Source organism: Triticum aestivum, chromosome 2A (genome assembly GCF_018294505.1).
Source record: "Triticum aestivum cultivar Chinese Spring chromosome 2A, IWGSC CS RefSeq v2.1, whole genome shotgun sequence".
Classification (NCBI taxonomy): Eukaryota; Viridiplantae; Streptophyta; class Magnoliopsida; order Poales; family Poaceae; genus Triticum; species Triticum aestivum.
In genome coordinates, this window is record NC_057797.1 from 115,138,329 (window position 1) to 115,138,538 (window position 210).

Consider the following 210-nt stretch of genomic DNA (forward strand, 5'->3'; position numbering starts at 1 on the left):
TTTTATTCTTTTTTCTTTTAGTTTTAGAAAAATTATAAACTTTCTGTTAGTGCCATTAGTTTTCAAATTTGAAAACACTTTTTTAGTTTTTTTGTTTTCTTTGTTGCTTTATTTATTTTATTTTGTGATTAACTTTACTATAAAAATAGTTTTTTCCTGTTTTTTGATTTGTTTTTTGCATTATTTATTTTCTTTTGTTTTTTGCTTTAA